At 47.8% G+C, this 26,492-nt stretch overlaps 1 protein-coding gene across 2 annotated transcripts in view; it reads right to left on the reverse strand.

The window, feature by feature from the left end:
- Positions 1–26,492, reverse strand: part of LOC146869212 (flotillin-1-like) — a 164,062-nt gene that overhangs the window by 36,317 nt on the left and 101,253 nt on the right. The gene's annotated exons all lie outside the window — the stretch shown is intronic.

Here is a 26,492-nt window from a genome sequence, read left to right on the forward strand (position 1 = left end):
GGTGACTTAAAAAGCCAACACACGGATGGGAGAGAAAAATGGCGGGGCACACAGAGAAAAAGAGAAATAGAGGGATGAAGTCTGCTTCAGGGGGTGGCAGCGGGGGCCGGGGGGGATGTGCAGTATGACCAGATGGCTACATGTCCAGTCAAGGGCTTTCCTTTTTTCCTAACCAAATGTGGATGTGTAAGTTCAGCTGGCTCAATAGATCAGACCCGCCGCCAAAATCCAGAATACACTGATTTGGTCAAATAAATTCTAGGACTGGAAAAGTGGTGTCTTGGTGTGTTGGCTGTCCTAGATAGGAATGCACAGGAGACTTTCTAAGTGGCTGGAGAGACACCATCCCTATATAGGAGAAGCGGCTGTGCTATTCCTTCCCCCCTTTTTTTCCCCGCCCTCCACCAACCAGTTTGTCCATCATGTCCCCCCTTAGTCCCTCTCCCGCGTTCTGAACCTGCCCCACTACATCACCCCTTAACACCCCCCCTCACCAGGCATGGCCCTAACTCATGGTCCATTACCTACCCTTCCAATCTCTCTAAAAACGCCAAGAAAAACTTTAAACATAAAGTACTTAGCCGACATCCTGAAACCCTAATTGTACACAACTACCTCAGCCTCATGTCCCCCATAAAAACTAGCTACATTTTCTACTCTAAACGCCCCTTAAATGGAAGAGCACTTTCCTTCGCCATCTCCCAATTGCTACTTCTAACAATATTCCCTACGGTTTCAAACTCTCTACTACTCCATCCTCCACCTTTCACGGTGAAATTGACATCCCCATCTTCAAAACTGGAAATATCCTCATCCAAGCCTCTGAACACCACCTTAATATCTTTGAACAGCATTTCAGCACTCTGTCCGACCAAATGTCCCTACCTACTCCTCTCCCCTCTCCCCCCAAACCACTCCTAACCCTTCTCCTTCCCCCCAAATTTCCCCCCGCCTGTCCCATCACTACCCTCTCTGACCCTACCCCCCTACCTGAACTCACCCCATGACCCCAATACCAATGCTGCCTCTCCACTAACCACGTACACCCACTCTGCTCCCCTTATCACGTCCTCTACCCCTTTAACTATCCCATTTTTCTCTCCATGCCCGTCCCTCCCACACACGGCCATATCTTCCCTCTCTCCACCCGCCAGGAGCACCTCACTCCCACTGCCGCAATGCCCCACTTGTCACCCCATAGACCTCTCACCCTCTCTGAACGACTAACCCCCACCCGAACCAACCCTGGTCTATCCCAAACAACTACCTCCACTAATATCCAATCCACCCCCACTCCCCTCCCCACAATGTCTGCCAGAACCTGCCATCTCACAGGCTTCCCTCCCTCCCAGAACAACAGACCTCCAACCCAGATCAATTCCGAAACCTCCACCCTCCCCCTGCCCAAACTACCTCCAGTACGACCCAGTCCTCCCCCACTCCCCATCCCCCTCTGGCGACCGGAGCCCCCCTTTCTCCCCCCCACATCCTCCCTTTCGCCCACTGCTACAAGACTTCACTCACCCCCATCCAGACTTATCACCCTCGACGAACGCTAGACCTCCTTCTCCAACCAACTTAGAACATACCTCACCCCCCGCCTCACCCAATGTGCCCCAACTCTCTCTTTTAACCCAGACACTTTGCAGTATTGATCGCAACATTGCCTCCCTCCTATCCGAATTAGTCAGTCTTAGAGAGGATTTCACTAACTCCAAATCCTCCAAACTGATAGCCCGCCCCTCTTGGCCCACTTCGCCACGCAGTGGCTCCCCAAAACTAATTAATCCCAAACTCAGTAAAACCACACCACTTCAAAATTGCTCTCAGAGACCTTGTCACACCTTGAATGACTACTCCACCTCCAACCTCTGCAATTCCTACTCTCCTAAGGCCCCCCGCAAGGTTGCGGCCCTTCCTCATTCCTCCATACCTGTCATTAACGGGACCAGCAGAAGTCTCTCCTCTCCTTGCTCGCCCAGACCCCCCCGCAACTTACCGCTATCCACTCGTGCCACCCCCCATAACTAACCCAAAGCCCCTGACATGCATGCTTGTGAACTGCCGCTCAGCGGTTCGTCATGCCTCAGAAATTTCCGAAACCATCCTTGGTGAAGATCTATACCTTGCCTTCCTCACGGAAACTTGGCTCAAGGATCACTCCACACCCATCCTAGACTTACTCTCTCCCCCCCGGTTATTCTATCCTTAGAAAAGACAGACCTAAAAGAATAGGAGGAGGTCTAGCAATAATCTTTAAAAATGAACTCCAGCTATCCCTAGCCCAAAAAAATGACTTCAAAACTTTTGAATACCTTGGAGCAGAACTTAAAATGCAAGGCGCCCCCCCAATACATCTACACAACATCTACCTCTTCCCTTCATTCGCTGAGGAAATATCTGAACTTCTTTCACAATTGTCCCTTTCGAACTCTAAAAACCTCTTTCTAGGAGACTTCAACCTTCACTGGAACTTGCCAGACGACCCAACCATCAAACTTCTCAATAACCTCCTTGAGATAAATGACCTCAAGCAACTCTGCCTTACCCCAACCCATTCTTAAGGGGCTACCCTTGACGCCATCATTGCTAACAGTAATCTGGCATCTCTTTCCAACATTATCCCTATTGACTGGTCTGACCACCACCTCATACTGTTCTCGGTCTCACCCTTAGCCCAGCCTGCCCCTTCTAAAATCAACAAAACAACAATATTAACCAGAAACCTTAAAAGTATCCCCCCAGGTTTACTGGAGGCTCTCCTCCCTCTCTCAATACAAATGATCTCACTGAGCACTACAATAAATCTATCTCTGAGGTTCTATATCAACTTGCACCAACCAAACTAAAAACTCTTAAAAATATTCCTTCCAAAACTTGGTGTAATCCAGACCTCAATAATGAAAGACGGGCGCTTAGACTGGCAGAAAGAACCTTCAGACAACACCCTCCCCACCCCCCCCAATCTGGTCCTCCCCCGAACCGCTAGATCCGTGTACAAGAAACACATCTTCACCGAAAAGGCTTTATTCTTTTGATCACAGCTCTCTCGAGCAAAAAACAGACCCAGAGAACTGTTCAACATTATTAGAAATCAAACATCCCCTGCCCCACCTAGCATGACGGCCACCACTAGCAAATGCAAAGAAATACCTAACTTTTTTTCTGAAAAAAATTGTAAAAATTGACCAATCTTTCACTCTAACCCAAATCCCCCCCCAACCCTCTTGGTTCCCCTGACGCCACTTCAGCACCTTCCCCTCTGCTCACACCCCCTCTATCCTCCCCACCCCTACCTTCTTTAACCCCGTCTGAACTCCTCCCCCCTGCCCCCCCAACACTCAACTCAAAAATAACTCCTCCGGGCTGAATTTCCACTCCGTCTCTGAACTTGAAGTCTGTAACATCCTGTCCAAACTAAAACCATCTTCCCACACTAAAGACCCTCTCCCATCTTCCCTCCCTTTCATCGGGGTGTGTCCCGGTCTCCCTCCAACTCTGACAAATCACATCCATTCCAAAAAACCCTAAGGCCGACCCAACTGACCCAAACAACCTACGCCCCATCTCAAACCTCCCCTTTCTCTCTAAAGCCCTTGAAAAATGTGCCCTTCAGCAACTGGATAAACTCATTGAAACCTACAACCTACTTGACCCCCTACAATCCGGCTTCCGTAAAGGCTGCAGCACTGAAACTGCATTGCTAAATATAGTTGATAACATCCACCTTGCCCTTGACAATGGCGAGGCCTGCCTACTCATTCTCCTGGACCTCTCAGCAGCATTTGACACAGTTATCCATTCAACTTTACTCTCTACACCTAAATCTCGATTTGGTCTTAATGGCACCGTCCTCAATTGGTTCAAATCCTATTTCCAACACAGAACCCAACAAGTAAAAATCCACAACTGCCTATCTAGCCCCACTCCAGTCTCCCTTGGTGTCCCCCAAGGATAAATCCTCTCTCCTGCTCTTTTCAACCTTTTCATGGAACCCCTTACCTTGCTGTTCAGTCTCTTTCCGTCTTGAATCCCCAATCCTGCCCCCCTTTCTTCCACCTCTCCTGCACTCCACCAACACTTAATAGCCCGCCACCTTACCCTGCCACACCTCTTGCGTCCCCCTTGGTTTACCCCTCTCCTTAAATTTAGCCACCCCTCCCTCCACTCTCGTCTAACCCTTCCATTTCATTCAAAAGTCTAGTTCCTTTTTACTGCTTAATTATTTGTAACTATGTTACCCATATACGGCCTTGTAAATAGCTCAATCCTTTCACTTTGTTTCGACAATGAGACTAGTTCCTTTTACTATTTAATAATTTGAATTTTTTTATTTCTATGTTGCTTAGAAAATAGCTTCATCCTTTCACTTTGTATCATAATCAAGATATGTTCTTTACTTTGTTGCTTAAGCCTATCATATCTCTATGTTTCTTTTCTATGCCATTTGTTTTTGTAACCCATGTGCCATCGTCTTCCCAATGTAAAGCGCTCTGATACCCAAGGGTGAAGCCAGCGCTATATAAAACGTCTTAAATAAAAAAATTAATAAACATCCACATGTGTTCATGGTGAGGTGAACTAAGATCAGAAAAAGCATGAGTCAACACACATGTCGGCTGGGACCCTTGAAACGGCAATGGCTGCCCACCCTGCTGGACTTCAAGCAGGGTTACAGCCTGGAGATGGAGGGAGGAAGGTGCAGGCAACACTCTTCAGTCACCTCCAAGACACTCATGCCACAAAGCGCTCTACCGTAAGACTGCACACACTGCAGTTACAGCCTCCTGCACACTGGTACATACGCTGCCACTGACCGCAAGTGTTACGAATGTGGAAGTCGCACACAACTAAAGGTGCACTGAGATACTCTGGCTCCTCCAGACAAATGGTGTCACATCTGAAGCCTGACAAGCCTAAACACACAATTCACAGAAAAGGTGATAGGATGAATGCCTGCAAATATTCCAACCTTTAAAAGATCCAACAAGCTACCCCACAATGGTTCCAGCCTAATAAGGGCTTGTCAATAAAGTAAAGCTCATATTGATCCGTGAGCAAGGGACCCACGTCTGGGCGAACGCTTGGCCACTTACGGTGTTTCCTAAGACACAGAAAGGTGATGGGAGGACGCTGCAAACAGTCTAACCACTGGCAATTGCTTGGGGTAGCATTCCAATCCATTGTTTTTCACCCACTGTGCCAATCTAGACAAAGGCCTGTCTTATGCAAATGAGTTCTGACCCTGCTCATCATGGGAACAGTCCATCCAGAACTTCCGGGTGCAATCCCCCGTAACTGTGCGACTGGAGCAAAGCTACACCTGACCAAGGAGGCCCAAACAGGCCAAAACCGGCCGTGGGTTGCTTTTGTTCCGGTTCAGGAAGAAACTGACCTGGCAGTCTCAGACTGTTTCTATTGGCCAATAAGGCTTAAAGATTGCATTCAGAAGATTTTTGATTGGTATCCACTAAATTGGATAGACTAGTATAACATCCTTAGCCCCTTTCAAGCAGGCTTCCGCACCAGGGTATCAACTAACGAGCAGGCCTTTCGATTTATGGTAGTATACTGGAGAACTGTATTGATCCGTGGCGGCAGTTTTTACGTAGCGTTTGTCGACCCAAAATCGTCTTTCGATTTGATTTTAAGACCAAAATTGTGGAGTATTTTGGCTGACCTGGGTATGACCCACCCATGATTTTTATTCTGTGTGGATCGGGGCCTGGAAATTAACACTTCAAATTCTAAGGTGATGTCCTTTAAGCAGCATAAATCTTTCAAGAGCAAACTAGTCTTGGGAGGATCCCCCGTAGAACAAGTTGACTCATTTGTTTATTTGGGGGTTACCATAGCAGAGGGTATGTCTCGGCAGCCGCACATTTGCAAGGCCACCACCAGGCTAAAACAGATCCCTGGTGCAATACTTAGAGTTTTCGACATCTACACTAAACGCATTTCTCCTGCACTTAATATCTACGAAGCCAAGGGTTTGGGGGTCAGCCTTGTATGGGGCTGAGCTGTGGGGGTTCTTCAAACACGATGACATCGTAAAATCTGAGAACAAGTTCATTAGGAACCCGATTCCCCTCCCAGCCAACACTCCGTTATACCCACTGTTCTGTGCTGTAGGAGTTACTAGGGTCACACATAAAATTCGCCTGTGGCCCTTATTGTACCAGAGGCGCCTGTGGATCACTCCTGAGCTCGCTCAATATGCAGACAGTTTTAAGAACATTACGAAGGCTGACCAATTCAATTCCATGGCTCTCAAACATGAAGTCATCCCTGTATTTGTCAGGACTCCCTGATTTGTGAGACCAACAGAATACATATGCCTTTCCATCTAAGACTGAAATGAAAATGAAATATCAGTCATTTGTGGAGGCTGAGGATGTTCGGAAGTCAGCTGCTGCCAAGCTTACAATTGATTGCATGGAAATTAAGTCATGCTGGGGGCGGGAATTATTCTGGGATGTAGGGACTGTTCCACTGCACCGAAAACTTTATTTTCAGTTCATATAGGCACATGAACCCCTCAGGTCATTTACATTTGGCTGGAAGCGCGAAGGAGGTAGCACTTGTCCTATATGTGACCTCCCAAAGAAAAATGTGTAGTACATGTTATGTTTGCTTGCCCAGGCTACTTATCCCCTCGCCACAATTGGTTGGCATCGATTTGTAGGCCAATAGGTGTATGGATCTACCAGGACGCCCTCCGTATCTTTAGATCAGACTCTTCCATGCCAATGGTTATCTCTATTGCAAAATGTTTGGGTGCAAAGTGGGTGCCACGCAAAAAAGTCCTAGGTCGCTCTCTACCTCACTGACTTGTATTTCTGTGTGTCCCATCTGGACCGTATTGGGGGAATCCTTTCAACATTTCATTTTCAATTATATGTCTTATTTTAAGTACGTGTGTATAATTATATATATTTACATTTTTTATATTTTTAGGTACTATTTGGATGTATTGATACTATTTTAGACATATGTCACCAGTGTGATAAATTTTACTTTTAAGGCCTAGGTGGTCGAAATAAAGAGCTTGGAACTGAACTATTGGAGGAGGACCAGGACTGATTGGCATATGGCTGGGTCTAATTATTTATTAAGGAGTTTTATATAGCGCTGGCCAGACCCGAGGGTAATGGAGCGCTTTACAACAGTTATAATGCAGGAATCACACAATAAGGCATTAGTATACATATTGATTTGGAAGTCCCAGCGTGCAGTGCACCATTAAGGTAGGGGAGTCCTGAGAAACCTTGATGCAGGCATGTTGTCATTGGCTGAACCTCTTTCAGAGAGGGGGTGATGAGGAGGGTAGTTGGGTGCTGGGGGAGGGAGGTCTTAGTGACAAAGTGTCAGGGTGCTGCAGAGTGCTAGCTTGTATGCTTCGTCGGCGGCTATCGGTTTGGGAAGGCACGGTTGAGGAAGACGTTTTTTAAAAACGTTACAAAGGAAGGGATAGTCCTGATATCAGCTGGGATGGAGTTCCAGATTTTGGGTGTGTTTCCAGCGAGGGATCGTGCAGAGGTATTTTCTTTGCGTGTTTTCATAGGGATGAGAAGTAGGGTGCTGAGCTTCCTTGCCTGACTGGCCTTCTTGAGTTTGGAGGCCAGGTAGTCGGGTTTCCTTGTATGCAGGGCTTTGTGCGTGAGGCAGGCAGTTCTGAAGCTGGCTCGCATTTCTACTGGGAGCCATTTTAGTTCTCAGAGTGTGGGTGAAATGTGATCGTATTTCTTAACTTCGGTGACCATTTTGGCAGCTGCATTAAGAGTTGTTTTGAGGGGAGCTAGGTGGGATTTTGCTGTACCGGTGAGGACTGCATTCCCATAGTAGAGTCTAGATAGCACCAGTCATTGGGTGCCTTGTTTGAGGTCCTTGGGTGGGATGAAGGGTTTTATTTTATTGAGTAGCTCCAGATTGAGGAAGGCGCTCTTTGCGGAGTTCTTAATGTGTTTGGCCATGTCGAGTTTTGGGTCTAGTGTGATTCCGAATGATGTTATAGAGTTGGCCAAAGTGAGATTACCGTTGAGAGCGTTGATTGCTTGTAGCCATTCCACGATTTGAGGGTTTTCTTCTTTGTTGGAGATGAGGGTGATTTCTGTTTTGTCTTTAGCCAGTGTTGGACTTCTTTAAGAGTGTCATTAAGTCTCTGAATGTCTTCAATGGAGGAGGTTTCCAGATAGATCTGTCGTCTGCATAGAGGTGGAAATGGTTGTTGGCTTTATGATTAGGGAGGTGGGGGTTCCATGTATATGTTGAACAGTTGAGGGGCAAGCACTGAGCCTTGGGGGGACACCTCTGCAGACGGAGTGTAGGTCGGATGTAAAGGTTTTGATTTTTACCCTTTGGGAGCGGTTGTGTAAGAGGGAGACCAGTGTAGGACCACCTCGTCTGCGCCTACTCTATCTTGGAGAGCCTTGATGAGTAGATTGTGATAAACCGTGTCAAAGGCTGCCGATAGGTCCAGGAGGATGAGTAGGCAGCATTGGTCGGTATCTAAAGACTTGCTGATGTCGTCCACGATGTTCAGGATCGAGGTTTCGGTGCTACAGTTTTTTCTGCAGCCCGATTGGTGGGGTCTAGCAGGTTGATGCTGTCTATATGCTGAATCAGTTGTAGGAGAATACACTGAGGATTTTGGATAAAAGGAGGAGATTGGAAATGGGTCTGAAGTTATTCAGATCGTTGGTGTCCAGGCCCGTTTTTTTCAGTAGTGGCGTGACTTGGCCGATTTTGAGGCAGTCTGGTATGATGCCAGTTTTTAGGGAGCGGTTTATGATGTTGCACCTGAACGGGGCTAAGGAGAGTTTCAGCTTTTTGGTCAATTGGGTGGGTATCGGATCTAGGATGTGAGATGCGGGTTTGGAGGTGGAGATCAGTTTAAGAATCTCATCCTCAGGTATGGGGTTGAAGAATTTCCAGGCTTTCATGGGGTGCTTGGGTGTGCTGGTTTCGGTCTCTGGGGTTGGGTGTGTGCAGGAGGGATTGAGGTTGATGTCTAGTGAACGCTCAATCTTGGTGATCTTGTCTTTGAAGAAGTTGTCGAAGTTGTCGCACAGGTCTTCGGAGGCCTGACCTGGGGTAGCGGAGGGCTTGGAAGTTTGTTGCCTGATGATGTTGAAGAGTTCTTTAGGCCTGTTTCTTGGGTTGTCTAGGGCGGTACAGAAGAAGGTGTTTTTTTCGTTGCGGATGTGTTTTTTTGTATTTCCTTTGGGTTGCTTTGAGTTGTTCGTAAAGGCTAGTAGAAGGGTTGTTCCTCCATAGTCGTTCTGTGGCTCTTAGTTGTCTTCTTTCGGCGTTGATGTCTGTGTTGAACCAGGATCTGGATGGAATGTTCCTTGTTTTTTTTTTTGTTTCAGGGGGGCTAATTGGTCCAGGATGGATGTCATAGTTGAGTTATAGTGAAAGGTGAGTTCCGTTGTGGAGAGATCATATATGGAGATAGGCAGGAGCGAGCCGACCCTTTCCTCTAGGTCGGCCGTGGTGATCTGTGCTCGATTTCTCGTCCATTTGGGGGGGGTCTTGGTTGGGAGGTTGATATGTGATTGGTTGAGTGATGTGGAATAGGATTAGGTGGTAGTCGGACCAGTCAACGGGAAGGATGTGGTCGATTGTGATTATGTCGCGTTGGGCGATAATGGCGTTGAGGATTGTTCCTTTGTTATGGGTTTTATCTGAGCAGTGCTGGTTAAAGTTGTTACTGAGTAGTAGATCATTCAGGTTTTGTATTAGCGGGTTGTTTTTTTCATTCCAGTGTAGGTTCATGTTGCCCAGAATTAGGTTGTTGGCGAGTGAGCAGTGAGCAATTAGGTCGGACAGATGTTCGGTGAATGTGGTGGTGTTGCCGAGGGGATGGTATAGGAGATGACAGTGAAGTGTATTGTTGTCACTTGTGTTAATGTTTGCAGATAGGCTTTCAATCTAATCTAATCTAATGTGAGGTGGCAAAAGAACAAGGAGTTGGAAGGCTACCTCTAGCGTTTGCCAATGGTTATTGCAAGCATTCCCCCACCCCCCCCATCACCTTTTGTGTGTTTGATGCCTAAACACATTTTAAGTCACAGATCCAGGGATCAAGCCGGGGGGGGGGGGGGGGGGGGAGCTATTTTGAGAAATCCACATGCCCAGATGGTCATGAAAGTGTTGTCGGTGGGAACAGTTCACTCTGACGCAGACAATGATAACAACCTTACTGAACTAATACTGGATGGTAATGTTGTGAAAGGAAAATGGTACTTTGGAGCCATCTGTTCGTACTGTGTACTGCTGTAGATTCCCATGATGCAAATACTCCTACCGTGTAGTGATGGTGTTGGGACGAGAAGTCTACTTCATGTCTCGGAGAGAGTGCTTCCCCTGCCTTATGCTGATCTCCAGGCATGTCCCTCAAAAGCTACTGTATGATTTCTAGATCTTTATCTCAGTGAGCATGACAATCCTACATGTCCACTGAGGGTCTCCCTGTTTACATGGATTGAGACCCTAGAGATTGGCTCGGCGGTCGAGGGGGCATGCCTAGTGCATCCCTATTTTTCAGAGAGTGGCTTCTGGCCTCTCTACCCAGGCTAGTCTGATAGTGTCAGCAGTAAATCTATACTCAGGAGGGGTGGGTCACTAGCCACCCTCCTGATCAATTCTGTGCAGCCTCTCCCTTGTCTGAGGTCCTGTTCCCTTTGTCTACCTGACTTGTGTTTGAGAGCCAGTGGGTGTACTGGGGAAGTATGGTGAGTTGAGCCATTGTGTGTAATGCAAGCTGTTCTGCTGGACATCCCAGCTCCCCCGTGCCCATCCCAATTCCTTGGAGAGGCCTGGTGGGCTGGGGTAGAGACACAGCTCTTATCTGGGTTTAGCTGCACTAACTCTGCTAAGTGGATCTTCCCCCACTAGTCAGTGCCTCCTGTTCTGGAGTTAATTAAAATTCCTCTTTAGGGAACATCACGGGATGGTACAAGGGAAGACAGTAGGTCATCCGTGCATGCTTTGGTCACGCATTGAACACACCATGAAGGCATTGTGATTGGAGGTGTAATCAAGATTCAAAAGTAGCAGACCCTTTGATTGGCTCAGCCGATCAATCTGAGGTGATAAAAGTCTGGCCTGAGTAGTCAGCTGTTGTTCATGACTGGTCCATGACCGAAGAGGCGGCTCACACCAGGTCCGTCCAAAGGAAGCCAAACGCGACCCGCGGGTGACGGAAAGATAAGAAACTTGCTTACTGCGTCTGGAATTTGAGGAAGTTTTCTCTATGACTGACGGATTCTGCTGCCAAGAGTTCGATGAGGATCCAGGGCATCAGCAGCATGGGAGAGGACCAGCTGTTTCTGTGAGACTTGTTTAGCGGGCGCTTTGAACATGTAAACTGTAGACAGATGCAGAGGAGGAAAGGAATCTTGCAGCACATCAAGGGAGCCAGAGAAGGGGCAGATTCATCCCAGTCCTTGAAGGTGAGATCGCTTTGCCCAGACCCCTCTCCTGCGCTGTGGGAGCCTGTACAAGCCGTGGCTGGGGAATAGAGGCCGGTGAAACAGGCCCCCCCACCTTTCTTTTTGTGATATCTGCGGGTATCAGGGTGAACTGGCACTCTGTCCAGCAAAACCCTCCTGTAGCTAGCCAGTGGCTTCTGCACTAGTGGGACTCCAGTAAACTGTGCCAAGACATCAGGCGCCTGTGGTCATATTCCTGACGCCACTAGGGCGGTGTCCTCGCTCCGGACGGGAGGGCACTTCTGTTGCTTTGGGTGGGGGTTAAGGGGCTGATCAAGAACCTTTGAATTCACATCATATGCTGAAACTATATCCTTTCAATCCAAAGATTCGTATCATGAATGAGAGCAACTCTGTGCAACATGGTCTGTAAGACGCAATGCTAATTGTGTGTCTTCATGTTAACTGTGTTTTTACTTGGCGTCTAGATGCTATAATACTGCTGGGGGTCAGAGCTCTGGCCCAGAGGGTTGTAGAGACATCTGTTTTTCACTGTTTATCCTAGTTTTATGTTATGTTATTATGACTTGTATAGCGCACTTATACCCTAAGGTGTCTTGCGCCTCCCAGTTCTCCATGCTGTGTTTCAGACAACTGATCCTAAAAGAGCCATGTCTTTAGTTGCTTTCTGAACTTTCCTAAGATATAGTGGGAGGGAGTTCCATTCCTTTATAGTATTACAGCTGAAACTCCTTCCACCCCAGTTACTTTTTTTGATTCTGACAGTAGGCATCAGATTCATATTTGCCGATCGTAGCGGTCAACTGGGGGAATACCATTTAAAAAGGTCCCATAAGAATTTCGGACCTTCCTTGTGGAGAGCCATGTAGGCGATACAAAGCGCCTTAGATTTTACCCACTGGCAGCCAATGCAGGTCTTGAATCCCTTTCCTAACTGACTGGTGCTTAGGCATGTCCAATATGAGTCTTGCAGCGGCATTTTGTACCCTTTGCAACTTTCTAAGGAGAGTGGATTGAATATGGATATATAGCCCATTGCAATAGTCAACTTTTGATAAGACTAGAGAGGTCACAACCATCTCTCTTGATTTTGAGGGAATGAAAGGAAATATTTTTCTTAAGGTTTCAATCATGAAGTAGGCGGGGGACACCACCTTGAATACTTGAGACTTCAGGCTCAATTTGTCATCTACAATGACTCCAAGGTTTTTAGCCTTGGTTACAGGTGTAGGAGGGGGGCCGAGATTATCTGGCCACCATTTAGGGGACCACGGTGGAAAGAGATTACCAAACATGATCACCTCCGTCTTGCTTGAATTTAATTTCAAGCAGTGATTGCTCATCCAGCTACTTACCTTAATCATACAATCATGAAGCATTAGAGAATGATTGATATCCTTATCTACTGTCGAAATGACTAACTGGGTATCGTCGGCGTAGGAGGTAGGAATCAAATTAAAACTTCTGATCAGTGGTGCCAATTCGGCCACATAAATGTTAAAAAGCGTAGGGCTCAACAAGGATCCCCGAGGGACCCCGCACGGCAGTGAAAAAGGTGCCGACTTGAATTAGCCTAGGTGGACAGTTTGGGATCTTTCTGATAAAAAAGGATGTCAGTAGGGAGAGGGCTTCTCCTCCTATCCCTATTGTTTTTAATCGTTGGACCAGGAGAGCATGATCTCTTCCGTAGTTTTAATCAACACCGTTTCAGTTGATTGGTTCTAAAACCGAACTGGCTATGATCTACAACCTCACTGTCTGCGATAAACGTAGAGAGTTCTGTATTTATGATTTTCTCAATTATCTTTGCAGGCAGAGGAATTCTTTCGATAGGTCGATAATTGGCAGGGTCGGTCGAATTCAAATTACCTTTTGTAAAAGAGGCAAAATACAAGCCTGTTTCCACCCAGTGGGAAAGGATCCTTGTGAGATCATCTGGTTAAATAGTGTAGACAAATAAGGTCCCATGAATTGACTAATACTATGTAAAATTCTAGAGGGACAAGGATCTTCTGGTGATCCTGATTTGGCCATGGAAATAAGTTTAGCTATTTGAGTTGCCGATGTGGGAGTACAATTAAGAAAAAACGGTTTGGGAGTGTCATCTTGCACTAATTTAGTGTGTGAATTAGAATGGGCAAAATGGTTAAAAATTTGATCCTCCTTAGATTTAAAAGTGTGAGCGAGTGCATCACAGTTTGAAAGAGTTCTTTGCTGGAATTACCAGCTTTTTCTATTTGTGATGTATAGTATTGACTTTTCTCGGAAATCAACTTCTTTTAAAAAATCTGAGAGCATAGCTTTATACTTATCCTTTTCTGGTGCATCATAATGTTTTCGCCATAATCTTTCTTGGGTAGTATAATTCTTGTATGTATTACAGTACTTTTCTTTTATAAAAAGTTAGCACTGACTGGACATTAATTTTATCAGCTGTTAGCACAGTGTGCACTGTATTCTGAATGTCTAACCCCAAATCTCCTCCTAGAGTAAGCTTAAGACTGCTCTGTCTCGCTACCCTGAGAGAGTCAAGTGCTGGAGAGGAGTACTTGGTTTTCCAGTTTTGGGTCCACTAGTACTGAGGCCCCAGGGGCACCAGCGGGGAACACTTCACTTGATGCGATTGGAGGGCAGTAACCCCTGAGTGCCCTGGTGCCCAGGATGCCGGGTCTAACAGATGGGTTCAGACATCTCCAACTTTTTTCCTCTCAGCGGGTGAGCAGTGTAAGTGGAGTGTACTCTCCATAACAAGGGTACTGTGCATTGTGTGCATTGAAGGCAAGATCACAACATCTGGGATCATTGCTGGCGTCCATGGAGGAAGGTGGACACGTGAATCTACACCACAACAATACCATGAAAAGATGGTTAGAGGACAAAAAGTAAGGAAAATGCTACTTACCAGTATGCATCTGTTCTTGGCGTGTAGAGCTGCAGATTCACACACTGAGTTTAGATCGCCATCTGGTGTTGGGCCCGGATGTTTGCACTTTGTTGTTATATTGGAATAAGTCTTTGGAAGTCACAAGATTGACTCCTCCTTTGGACAATAGTGCGCATGGGCATCGACTCCATCTTCAGATTGTTTTTCGCCAAGAAGGGTGAATGATGGCGTTTTGTGAGAAACAGAAATAGATGTCCATGTATGTTGAATCTAATTAAGATAATACTGGAACAGATAAAGGTAGCCGGGGAGGTGGGTGGGCGTGTGTGAATCTGCAGCTCTACATGCAAAGAACAGCTGCCTACTGGTAAGTAGCAGTTTCCGTTCGAGGCATATTAGCTGCAGATGACACACTGTGCATAGACTGCATAGCAGTACTCCTCCTTAGCGGCGACCACCCGTATCTGTTGCAGTAGTTTGAAATAGTGTTTTGAGTACAGTCTGGCCCACACTAGCTTGTGGCTTTGCCTGCACATCTACACAATAGTGTTTTGTGAATGTGTGCAGTTTGGACCATGTAGCCGCTTTGCAGATATAATCTAAGGGAATGTTCCCTAAAAATGTCATTGAAGCCCCTATTTTGCGGGTAGAGAGGGCTTTAGGGGGAACAGACGGTGTACGTTTTGCTTTGTGATAGCAAATTTGTATACATTTGACAATCCACCTTGCAATTCCAGACTTTGATATGGGATTGCCTTTATGTGGTGGTGAGAAGGATACAAACAGTTGTTTTGTTTTGCAATAGGGTTTTGTTCTGTCAATATAGTAAAGGAGTGCTCTTTTTACATCTAGTGTATGAAGAGCTCTTTCTGCTTCTGTTTGTGGTTGCGAGAAGAACACTGGCAACTCAACAGATTGATTCAGATGGAAGGGAGAAATAACGTCAATAAGGATATTGGGATTTGTCCTGAGAACCACTTTGTTATGATGGAGTTGTAAAAATGGTTCTTGAATAGTTAGTGCCTGTAGCTCACTGACTCTTCTGAGAGATGTAATGGCCACAAGGAAAGCGACTTTCCATGTAAGAAACTGTAGCTCGCATTATTATGCAGAGGTTCGAATGGAGGACCCATTAGTCTTGTAAGGACGATGTTTAGATGCCACACTGGCGAGGGTGGTACCCTGGGAGGAATTATTCTTTTGAGGCCTTCCATAAATGGTTTAATGGCAGCTACCCTGAACAATGACAGATGTTGTCTGTTTTGTGGGTAAGCTGCTATGGCAGCAAGATGTAATCTAATCGATGTGTGTGCTAGATTACATCTTTGAAGATGCAGCAGGTAACATATGATGTGTTGAGTGGAGGCATCTAAAGGATTAATGGTGGTGTTGTTACAGTATATAACAAATCTTTTCCGCTTGGCTGCATAGCAGGCTCTAATGTTGGGGCGCCTAGCCTTTTTGATAACGTTCATACAATCAGGTGGAAGATTGAGGTAACCAAATTCTAGGACTTCAGGAGCCCGATCGCTAGGTTGAGCTGTGCTGGATCTGGGTATTTGATCCCTCCATTGTTCTGTGTTAAGAACTGTTAGAATCCGGGGTCTCTGGTTGGCGCAGGTATGTACTTGCGACAAGCAGGGACCCTTTCCTCTAAGTCAAGGCTTCACAGGACGCCTCGGAGGTCAGAAGCAGGAGGGGCAGCTCGGGGGTGATTTTTAGCGCGTCGCAGCGCTGTCGGCTTCATCCAGACGGCGAACCAGGGCGTCGTCGGTCCTCACAGTGATCTCCACGGCCAGGGGTCGCAGAGGCTCGGCGCTTGGAGCCTGGACAGTCTCACTTCACGTTGCGAGCTCCGGCTCGAGGGGGCAGCTGTTTACTTTGGTCAGGCCAGGCCAGGCGGGCTGGTCTTCACGGTGCTCACAGCAGCACGGGCAGCCAGAAGCCGCGTTGCTCAGCGAGATGGGGGCACACAGGTTCTCTGGGGTCAGCGTCACAGAACCACCCACAGCAGCTTCCTCTTCTTCCAGGGAAAGGTAGCGCCCACTGTTCCTGGGGCGCAGTTCAGGGGGCAAGTTCACAAGCAAGCCCTTGGAGATTGAATTCAACTTGTGCCTTAAAAACAAAGTCTTTCTCAGTCTTTTCTTCCTCTCCTTCCAGCAGCAAGGCACCCACCACAGGCCAGTCTCTCAGGCTTAGAGACAGTACTCCTCCATGCAGCATTCCTAGGTCCTTCTCTTCAGGCAGAGTTTCTTCTTTGCGCAAACAGGATCTGATTTCTTAGGAGCAGGGCTCCTTCTTTTATACCAAGTTTCTTTTGTTCTTTAGCGCCAGGGGGCCTGGGCCTGGCTCAGTCCGGTTCTGGAGCACTTTGTTGTGGTGACTCTGCTCTTTCCTTTCAGCAGCAGGGCAGAGACATCAGTCGCGGGGCGGAGCCGGCATTGTGGTGGCAGAGCACAGGTCTATTCAAGAGTCAGGGTGCACTCCTCCCACCCATCCTGGTGTAATCTCTCTACCCACCACCTGGCAGCCAGCCTGTCTCCTGGAATTCCCCAGCCCTGCTCCTCACTGTTACTAGGCAGGACACACACACACACAGCAGAGGCGGACTGAAATGGCCAGGTCAGTAAATACTAACTTTCTAAAAGTAGTATATACAAACACAGGATATTAAAATAAACTTTACTAAAAGAAGTATTTTATTATTCTGAGTTCAGGCATACTAAACTTGACTTTCTACCATGCTCTCTGAGTCCGCTGGGATTATAGTGTGTAATAATTCCAGCAGCCCATTATGGCCTATGGAGAGCAGGTAGCCTTCAATAGTGAAAAACGAAAATGGCTGTAATTCACTATTAAGACATGCCACACACATCAGGGCATGTCCTACCTTATGCCTACAATGCACCCTGCCCTTGGGCCTACCAGAGGGGTGACTAATATGTAGTTAAGGGAAGGTTTAGGGACTGGCAAGTAGGTGCACTTGCGCCGTCAGCATGACAGTACCAGACTGCACACAGGCTCTGCAATGGCAGACCTTAGGCACATTTTACTAGGCCGCTTCTGTGGGTGGCACAACCAGTGCTGCAAGCCCACCAGCAGCATTTGTATTTACAAGCCCTGGCACTCCTGGTGCACTTTACTAGGGGCTGATAGTAAACCAAATAAGCCAATCATGGACACCAATCAATGTATACACTTTTCAAAGGGAGCACTTGCACTGTGGCACTGATTGGCAGTGGCACAGTGCCCTGAGCAGCTAACACCAACAAAACACATGAGGCACATCAGCAAAAAGTGGAAGGGAAACTCACGCCAAGGTGCCAGGTCTAACACGTGTCCCCTCCATTTGAAATGTGGGGGGAACTACCCTACCCCAGGGAGTTCCTCTTCACTACGGTGGAAAAACCTGGACAGACCGTCAGCATTGGCGTGATCTGTGCCAGGGCGATGCTCCACCGTAAAGTCCATACCCTGTAGGGAGATGGACCACCTCAACAGTTTTGGGTTCTCACCCCTCATTTGCATCAACCATCTGAGGGGCCTGTGGTCGGTCTGAACCCGGAAGTGAGACCCAAACAAGTAGGGTCTTAGCTTCTTCAGCTCCCAGACCACAGCAAATGCTTCTCGCTCGATTGCACTCCACCTTTGTTCCCGTGGAAGTAACCTCCTACTAATGAAGGCTACAGGTTGGTCCCAGCCCTCCTCAGTCATCTGTGAGAGAACAGCCCCTACACCATGCTCTGATGCGTCTGTCTGCACTAGGAATTCTTTGGAGAAGTCAGGAGCCAAGAGCACGGGCGCCGTGCACATGGTAGTCTTCAGGGTGTCAAAAGCTTTCTGACAGGCGTCAGTCCAGATCACTTTCCTGGGCTGCTTCTTCGAAGTCAGCTCTGTCAAGGGGGCAACAATGCTGCCATACCCCTTGACAAACCTCCTGTAGTACCCTGTGAGTCCTAAAAAGGCCCTCACCTCTGTCTGGGTCTTTGGGGGCTCCCAAGCCAGGATGGTTTCAATCTTGGGTTGGAGGGGCGCCACCTGGCCGCTCCCCACTTGGTGTCCCAAGTACACCACTGAACCCTGCCCGATCTGACACTTGCTTGCCTTGATCATGAGGCCTGCCTTGCGCAGTGCCATCAACACTTCCCAGAGGTGGTGCAGGTGGTCTTTCCATGTGCCACTGAACACTGCGATGTCGTCCAGGTAGGCGGCGCTGAACTCGGTCAGCCCAGCCAACACCTGGTTGACCTACCTCTGGAAGGTGGCAGGGGCATTCTTCATCCCAAATGGCATAACCCGGAACTGGAAATGCCCATCTGGTGTGGAGAATGCGGACCTCTCTTTGGCCCCATCAGTTAAGGCGATCTGCCAGTACCCAGACGTCAAATCAAACGTGCTGAGGTACCGTGCAGCCCCTAACCGATCGATGAGCTCATCAGCTCTGGGGATGGGGTGCGCGTCAGTCTTCGTGACTGAGTTGAGTCCTCTGTAGTCCACACAGAACCGGAGTTCGGGTGTGGCACCCGGCGCTTCAGCCTTTGGGACCAAGACCACTGGGCTGGCCCAAGGACTGCTGGAGGACTCAACCACCCCTAGAGCAAGCATCTTTGAGACCTCCTCTTTAATGCAGGCTCTGACCCAGTCAGTTACTCTGTAAGCTTTGTGCTTAACAGGTAAGCTGTCTCCTGTATCCACATCATGAACGCACCAATCTGTGATACCAGGGAGAACAGGTCAGGAAACTGCCCCAGCAGCTGGCGGCAGTCATCCTGTTGCTCAGGGGTCAGGGTGGGTGAGAGGTTAACTCCATCCACTGACCCGGCTTGCTCTGAGGCTACCAAGAGGTCAGGAAGAGGCTCGGACTCCTCTTCCGTCCCATCATCTGTGGCCAAGAGCATGCCCACTTCGGACCTCTCCAATTGGGGCTTTAGTCGATTGACATGTAGGACCCTCAAGGGGTTCCTGGGAGAAAGCAAGTCCACCAAATAGGTGACAGAACTCTTGCGCTCCACAATCTCAAAGGGTCCGGTCCACTTGTCTTGGAGTGCACAAGGCTCCACAGGGGCCAGGACCATACCTTTTGACCAGGTTGAAGCTCAACCAGAGTGGCATTCTGGTCGTACCACCACTTCATTTCCTCCTGGCTGGCTTCCAGATATGCCTCAGCAAGTTGCCTGAAACGCCTAGTCTGGTTCCTGAAGACCAGCATGTAACTATATACATTCTGGGGAGGTTTCCTGGGAGATTGCTCCCAGCCTTCCTTGACCAGACTAAGAGGTCTTCGTACTGGGTGGCCATACAAAAGCTCAAAGGGACTGAACCCCAGAGACTTCTGTGGCACCTCACGGTACGCAAAGAGAAGGCATGGTAAGAGGACGTCCCACTTACGCCTCATGGGTTCCTCAAGACCCATAATCATGCCCTTTAGGGTTCGGTTGAATCTTCAAGATGGCGAGAGCCCGGAGATGTGCTTCACCTCGCCTCCCCCACCTGAGGGGTGGGGTGGGCAGGCTGGCCCCTGTCCTTGTTTGGGGTTTCCGGCCAAGCTTCCCGCCAGAGTGGGGGGTTGCAGTGGCCTGGGGAAACTCTCAGAGGCGGCATGCCTTTGAAGCTTCCCTTTGCTCATCCTGGGGGAGGAGATTTATCACCTCTCCCAGGATGTGCATTGTTGCAGGCCCAGGAGAGTAGGGGCTCTCCCACCCAGGGGTCCAGCAACATGTCTGCTGTGGGGCAGCCTAGGCAGAGCAGACGTGGATTGTAGGTTAGTTGTAAGGGGGCATCTCTGAGATGCCCTCTGGGGTGCTTGGTACATTAACTCCCACACTGGCATCAGTGTGGGTTTAATGTGCTGAGAAGTTTGATACCAAACTTACCAGTCTTCAGTGTTGCCATTATGGTGCTGTGGAGTTCGTGTTTGACGAGCTCCCAGCAACATGTGCTCTTAAATGGCAGCACTGCACTTACAGTGCCCAGGAATGGACCTGGGTACAGTAGGGGCACAGGGCTCCTGCTCCTGTGCCCACACCATTGGCATAGGGCACCCAGCTAGAGGGGTGGCTGATATATGGCTTGGCAGTGTAGGCGATGGGCATGGCACACAGAGATGTGTGCCATGTCGACTCTTTGTTTTGTCCTGCACCCAGACACCCAGCCTGCAAGGGCAGTGTGTATGTGTAAGGGTACAGGGCCTCTAAGGGTGGCACAATGAGTGCTGCAGCCCTAAGAGGCCTTCCCTGGTCACAAGGCCCTGGGTACCTAGGGTACCATTTACCAGGGGCTGACATGTGGCCAGGGATTGCCAATTTGGAGTGTGTGTGTTTTTAGGGAAGGAACATAGGCCCTGGGCACCTGATTGGCAGGAGTCCAGGGCACACTCAGTCAATGTACATTCAGCAATTCAGCAAAAAGTGGGGGCATACCATGCAAGAAAGATGGCACTTTCTCACAAGGATGCTGTGTCTGCGGCATCCAGAGCGCACAAATGGAGGTATTAGTTATGAGTTTGCCTTCCTGGATGAGATTATTGGCTCTTGTTTAATATTGATCTGGAAGGTGTTGTAGTAGGGTCTCTAGCTCGTCATAGTGTGCCCTATCATACCTAGCCAGCAAAGCCTGTGTGTTGGCAATTCTCCATATGTTGGCTGCTTGGGACGCTGTTCTTTTTAACAGATGCGTCCAACAATTTTGACTCCTTATCAGGACGTGGAGCATCGCCTCTGGTTTGGGAGTTAGCCCTTTTCCTGGCGTTGGAGACTACTAAGGAATCCAAGGGTAGTTGCCCTTTAGTGTAAACAGGGTCAGCTGGGGCAGACTTGTACTTCTTTTCTACCCTGGGTTAATGGCTCTGGCCCTTACACGATCTGGCCCTTACACTTCAGGAGCGTGTTTGATTACCCCTTTTGGCATTGGGAGAATGGAAGTGGACCTTTGAGATGGTGCAAAAGTGTCAATATGGAAATCCTCTTCTACAGGGTCTGTGTGCAAATTCACACTGTGGTATTCTGCAGCTCTGTGTATGAGCTGAGTGAACCCTATAGTGTCCTCTGGAGGGGATGGTCTAGATGGGTAGATATCATCTTGTGGTGCATTAGGGACATCGGGTGTGCCATAATCTTCCCATGGGTCCTCTGGGGTATTAGGGTGACTAGGATCCCCTAAAGGGTCATTATCCCCTTCCTCCCCGGAGATGTCCTCATCATCCTGTGGTGGAGGAGATTGTGAGGGTACTGGAGATGGGATAGGAGAGATGTGGTGTGGAGGAGGAGGTGGAGAAGGAATTCTCAAAGGAGAAGCGGCAATGTCTCTCTTCTTTGGGCGTGGAGCTGGTACAGGTTTGTCCAAGGAGTGTGTTGTTTCGGTGCCGATTTTTTCGGGTCGGATTGTTTGTGTGGCACAAGTTTTGGAGTGGTTTTCTGCTCCTTAGACTTGGAATCAGGAGTTTTCCTGGGTTCTGTTGGGTTCTTGGGAACCGACTGTTTCTTTGGTTCCGTTGATTTTTTCGGATCCGAAGGTTGGGCGCCAGTGGTCTTCGGAGCCGGTTGCTTGTTTGGTTCTGATGTGTTTTTTGGAAGATTGAGCGTCAGTCTTTGCAACTGGTTGTTTGGCTGGTATCTATGATTTTTTCGGAGCCGAGACGTCCGTACCATCGGATTTCGGTGCCGAAGGCGCCTATGTGGAACCAAGTGTCGGTGCGGATGAAGACAGTGGTCTCTTCTTTGGTGCCGGGGATGAGTTTTCGGTACCGACGGTAGGCTGCCTCTATCCCGAGTGGCCTGAAGGATTATGTATCGACTTCTTTGCCGAGCACGAAGGCAGGGCGTGGGAGGTTTTGTCCTGGTGTGCACCTAGGCCCGAAGGTGAAGGTGTGACCGAAGCCTTCTTGTGAATGGGTGCGGGGGAGGGGTCGATGTCAGTACTTACGACCCGCTGCCATGAATTGATGTCTTCGACGTCGGAGGCGCTAATGTTGCCCTCTTCAATCTGCTACTGCTCCGGTACATTGATGCCTTCTTGGAAGATATCGTCCGGTATCGATGTTGAAGATCGAGCCATGCTTCTTCAAGCTCGACGATCCCGAATTGTTTTCTTGGAGCTGAAAGAGGCACAAGCTGGACAGTCTTTGGCCTCGTGCTCGGGCAAAAGGCAGAGGTTACACACCTTGTGAAGATCAGCGTGTGGAAACTTGGATCCACATTGAGGACACTTTTTGAAAGGAGTCCTTTCCATGAGCCAAAGGCCTAATGGCGCAGCTAGGCCCGAAGGCCTGCGTCGACAACCGGAATCTAAGAATTCAAGTTTGGAGAGATGCGCATCGAATGGGAAACGCGATCGAAACAATACCAAAGAAAGGGTGAAGGATAGCGCGTCGAAAGGTAGAACGGTAACGGCACCGAATGGGGTGCGACGAACACATCCGAGCCCGATGGCGGAAATAAACAATCTGAAGATGGATTCGATGCCCATGCGCACTATTGTCCAAAGGAGGAGTCACCTATCTCGTGACTTCCAAATAATTATTCCAATACAACAACAAAGTGCAAACATCCGGGCCCAACACCAGATGGCGATCTATGCACAGTGTGTGATCTGCAGCTCATATGCCTCGAACATGCTGGTTTCAACATTTTCCATTTGTAGCACGAGTCGCTGTAGATGCACATGCTCTGCATAGATGGTAAAGCAGATTCTCCCCAAACCGATGGGTACTGAGCAGAGGATGCAGATGTTTGGAACAAAGTTTCTAACACAGTCTGTACAACTAAAGCCTTTTGATGAGCTTCAATGTCCATACAGTAGTGTTTGGTATGTGATGTTAACTAGGTAGAAGCTTTACAGGTGTCTGCTAAAGGGATGATACCCTTCTTGAGTGCGGAATGTGCTCTACGAAGCACAGACAGTGTGTGCTTGGCTTCAGCATGACAGGATTGTGTTAATTTAACAATCCATCTCGCAATACTGGACTTGCAGATGGGATGTCCCATGTGAGGTTTATATTAAAGCCATAAAGCGTTGTTTGTCTTATGAAATAACTTAGTCCTTTTGCAGTAATACAGGAACACAGCAACACTCTTTTAATATCTAATGTGTGTAGAGCCGGTCCAGCCCCCGAGTCTGGGTGAAGGAAGACGATGGGCATCTCAATGGTTAGAATAATATAAAATGGTGAGACGACTTTTGGTAAAAATCTGGGATTGGTTTTATGGGCTACCCTGTCCCTTCGGACCTGAATAAAAGGTTCCTCTATGGTTAAAGCCTGTAACAACGATGCTTCTGAGGGAGGTAATTTCTATTAAGGTGGCAACATTTCAAGACAAGAACTGCAGATCACAGAAGTGGTGGTTTGAAAGGTAGACCCAGGTGATCTACACGGGCAATGGAGACATTTTGCGCCTAAATCTTCGGTTTCGCACATCGTTCCAGTGCCAAAACAACCCAAACACAAGCACAGATATGCACATGTGTGGAGGAGACCCACACAAATCAGGCCATACAGCGAGAGGCCCCCACAAGGAGGACATGATTCATGAGTTGACAAAGTCTGCGATTAGCTGGAAGATTCCCTCTGCTGCATTGACACATTTGCCACACACATGGGCCCTTTACATACAGATGACTCTGCTTTGGGGTGCCCTCCGCAGCAGAGGTTTTCCAAGAAGTGATCAAGCGATTCCATCAGAGGCGTTCCACATAAGCATTGAAGATGATGATAGCACGCTGGTAAGCTGTATTCAGCACCCTTATGATGCACAAGGATGGAAGGGACATTGGCAAACTAATGCTCAAGTTTTATGCACAATTGTTCTCCACAAGCATCCGACCCTGACAAGGTTGAAGCTCTCACCTCGGTGCCTGGTCCAGACAATGCTTTGGGGATACTCTGGGCATGGCCAGTTACTGCATAAGGTAAAATGAAACTTGCAGTTGCGCAACAATACTTCAGAAACGGTATGCTCGCCCTCTGGCCCTGAGCAAAGTGGAGTTCATTGATACCTCTCGAGGATCCTACAATTTGAGCAAAGGACGAGCTGATTAGCACCCAGTGGTAGTACATCTAGAAGGAATAAAATGACTCAATACTGTAGTTTCCACTAACTACTTGCCTCTCACAGGAAAGCCTTGATATTTCCAAACACTTGAGTAAACGAGTTGTGGAGTTCACAAATGAAGAAGGTTATCAAAACATGGCAGCTAACAAGACACTCTTCAGACAGAAGACAAGACTTCTGTTTCTAGCTAACCTGTTGGAGAAGGAGCTTGGTACCATTCTTTTTTTCTAGAGCTGTGCATTGCCTAGTTGACCTTCTTGAGTCAATGTCGCAGCTGCTGCGGGCAATCTTTAGCCGAGTCAGCTTGGGTAAAGATCTTCTTGTCGTGACAGATTAATTCTCCAGTTTCCCTTAAGTCATGGCTGTTCCTAGCATGGTGCTTCTGTCTATAAAGAATATATTCTCAACTTCTGACATTCCTTCAACAATCAGGTTTGATTACAGACCACCCTTCAACAGCAAGGACTTGAAATGGTTTGCATCATGGCATCTGGTGGAATGAATTGTAGAGTGTTTTATGCCATGTCAATTGACTACTGCAGCACCCCTCAAAAGCACGGCCGGTAAGTCACCAGCTGAACTGCTGTTGGTCTTTAAGTTGCAAACCGGCCTTCTGCTCTCCATAACCTAGCCAAGTCCACACCTGGATGAAGTACGGCATCATGTCCATCACAAGATGATGATGATGGATTAAGCAAATTCCAAGTAGTTCAAAATACGGCAGTGCGTCTCATTTATAATCTTCCAGCTAGGAAGGCCTCTTCCCCTCTGCTGTGCTTGCTTCACTGGTTACCGAGTCGCAAAAGAATCGTCTTGAAGGATGCAGCCTGAGTTACAAGTCCTTGCAAGGCCCGAGCTATCTTTCAGCTACGCTCACCTACTATCGTCCTTGCAGAGCTTTGAGATCCAGTGACAAAGCCTTGCTTTCAGTTCCACGCATCTCCAAATCTCCTTCTGGGGACAGATCTTTTTCTTACTTGGCTCCATTTCTGGGGAACAAACACGTCACATACTCCAATGTGAAGTTTACTTTAACTTTAGGGAACTTCTCAAAACATCATGGTTATTTCAGGCTTGATCAGTCTGTACTTTGCTTATAACGTTGTTGCGCCGAGATAAGCCTTCCGGGGAGATTTGTGTGCATTATAAGTTAATAACAATGGACAACCTGTAAAATGTTCGACAGACTGTCAAAGACACTAAGTGATAGCCCAATCAAAGTGTACCTGCAAAGATGACCCCGCCTTTGACCCTCAACCTTCTCTGTTAACAGACATAATTACAGCCTGGAGACATGGACACATGGTCTCCCTTAACTCCGTATATCCACATGCTGAACTGAGATTCTTCTGAACTCTCTTTGTCAGAGGAGCTGTCAACGACTGAGGTCTCAGAAAAAGTATGTGCTCTATCATCACAGCGCCCCTCTTCCCTTCACTTCTCCCTTTCAGTTCTGTAACGGAACCGGTCTCTCAATATTCTTGCCACTGCAAATATATCCGGGACCCGGTTTTGCCCCCTGCAAATTGACTGGCTGCAAATAATTGTTTAGTTACATGAAATGTGGTGTTACCTAGACTGGGCTTCACTCCTGACACGCTGGGTTCAAAACACCTTGAAGTAACGAGGCGTAGACTAGATAGTAGAGTAGATGAGCAGGAGGATTTATTGGGAGAAGAAGGGAGCCGTGCTAACCGCCTCCAGCACACAGCCCATAACCGCTACTTTACACATTCACAGAATCCTGACTTAGTATTCCATATGACATCACAGAATGTTGACAGTGTTTGAGTCACATCACCACACCTCCCCCTTTTGATAAAATAAGATAAAGTAAAAACAAGAAGAAGATAAGGTAGTAAAGAGAGAAAAGAGAGTAAGTAGAGAAAAGGTGGAAGAAGAATTTAGTAAGAGCGTAGAAAGAATAAATTCAAACATAAGTACAATAAACTCAGATATAATGTTGCAATCTTTGTGGTCTAACACAAGTTCTAGTGCTTTTCCTAACACCATCCTCCCTTGAAGTCTTTGGATTGATTTTGATAGCTTCATGCGGAATAGAAGGAGGAGAGGGATCTTTTGCAACACGAGAAGTGCGCCATCAAT

The sequence above is a fragment of the Triturus cristatus genome, chromosome 1_1 (genome assembly GCF_964204655.1).
Source record: "Triturus cristatus chromosome 1_1, aTriCri1.1, whole genome shotgun sequence".
NCBI classification, from domain to species: Eukaryota; Metazoa; Chordata; class Amphibia; order Caudata; family Salamandridae; genus Triturus; species Triturus cristatus.